This window comes from Micropterus salmoides, unplaced genomic scaffold (assembly GCF_014851395.1).
Source record: "Micropterus salmoides isolate LMB-PRFRI ecotype aquatic unplaced genomic scaffold, ASM1485139v1 Ms_hic_scaffold_1069, whole genome shotgun sequence".
In the NCBI taxonomy this organism is placed as follows: Eukaryota; Metazoa; Chordata; class Actinopteri; order Centrarchiformes; family Centrarchidae; genus Micropterus; species Micropterus salmoides.
In genome coordinates this window covers 11795-13700 of record NW_024040118.1, presented here as the reverse complement: position 1 = coordinate 13700, position 1906 = coordinate 11795, and the positions used below count along the sequence as shown (strand labels likewise).

The 1906-nt window shown below is 40.6% G+C and overlaps 1 pseudogene; it reads right to left on the bottom strand.

Annotated features, from left to right (window-relative positions):
* Window positions 1–558: 558 nt before the first annotated feature.
* On the bottom strand, window positions 559–1662 carry LOC119896799 (annotated as a pseudogene).
* Window positions 1663–1906: the final 244 nt, after the last annotated feature.

Genomic DNA, 1906 nt, shown 5'->3' with positions numbered 1-1906 from the left:
TCATTGTATTTCTGATTTATCTATATTTTTGTGTTTTTCTGTTGGGGGTGTGTTTTTTGTTTTGTTTCCCTCCGCCAAAAGTCTGAAGAAAGGTTTACTGAGAGAAAAGACTATTAATATGTTAATACTGAACAGAGAAATGGTGGTTATGATATAGTTTAGACTGTTCCTTCCTATAGATGAAGAGGATTTCTGCTCTGTGATCTGATTATTCAGATTTCTGAATGTTTGAACTGGGTCAGTTATTTAGCTTTTTGCATTTAAAATAAATTATAAATTGTTCTGATTAATTCATTTGAGTTTGCAGATGTGTCTATAAAAACAATTTATATACAAAAGGAAATGTATATGTAGCACAAAGTATTGATCCAAAATTCACATTGTTTTGGACAACAGTCAGTGTGTACTCCCACCTCTCCTGTGACATTTGTAGGATATAGGAATTAAAATCCCAATGTTCAGTTTTCAGCTTCCACCAACTAGTAAATATATACATAAACCATTGTTAAGTTGTTAAATTTGTAAAGCAGATCTAATTTCATTCACACCACAGTCTCTCTACAGTATGTTGGCCTCACAGGAGCCAGGCTGCAGAATCTAAAGAGTAACAATGAGCTTAACTGATTTTCTAAACCAGGGGTAGAACATGGCATAAATCACAGGGTTTAGACACGAGTTAAAATAAAACAGATAGATTACAAGGAATGCGGATGAAGTACTGAGCAAGCTGTCTCCTGCAAGAGTCACACCATAATATGGGAATAAACATAATAGAAACACAACTACAAGAACCCCAAGGGTCCTGGCTGCTTTCAGCTCAGATTTCTTTGATGTTAGAGTCACTGAACGTTGGAGTGTGACAGCTGTAATATGAGAGCGCATGGCACGAGCCTGAGACACAGCCACTACAAACACTCTCATGTAAAGAACTATGATGAGAGAAACTGGAACAATAAAGGTCAAAGCAAGGTCAATTGCATCTGCAGTATGGTCAAATACAATCACACACTCACCGTAGCAGGAATTATACCTCCCTGGTTGAATCAGGCCATATTTTACAAAGAAACTGCAGTAGAAAACAGAACAAGAACCAACACAGACAAACACAGAGTTTAACTCTTCTCACAGTGATTCTGGTGGTATAATGCAGAGGGTCACAAATAGCAACATATCGGTCAAGTGAGATGAGCACCATGTTTCCTACAGAGGCAGAGGGAATAGTGTATGATACACAAATATACAGAGAACACATGAGGTCACCAAGAAACCAGCAGGATGTTTTTCGGAGGATTTCTACCGGCATCAGCAGGAGGCCCACGAGAAAGTCTGAGACAGCCAGAGAGAGGAGGAGGATGTTGGTGGGCGTGTGGAGCTGCCTGGAGGGAAAGAGAAAAGTATTATTACATATAGTGGAAAATTGTGGAAAATGTAAGTTTAAAAATTTGAAGTACTTGTGTTTCTAAAACTCTGCTGAGAAATTGTTCTCTGCCTGAAGTGGGAGACTGAGATGATGACAAGCAGGTTGAGAGCCACAGTGAGCAGAGAGATGGACGACAACAGACTGTTCAGAAATACATCTTCAGACCGAGGAAGTGTCGACTTCCTGCAGGAGGTGTTGAGTAGTTGTGGAAAGCAGAGCTCTGCTCCGTCGTCAACCTCCATCAAACAGAGAGAGGAGGAAAGGAGGAGCTGCAGCTCTGGCAGCTTCTGACCAGAACACTTTATCATACAGTTGATTTATCTCTTTCTGACACTCCGTTTGTCCCTCCTCTCTTCTTCATATCACCATCATGGTCTTCATCACTTTCTCTCCAATCCACTCTGTATGGACCAAAGGTAGCGTTCATAGACATATGATGACCAGCGGCCCATACATTTGAGTGCCGTGACCGGAGTGATGGCTGCT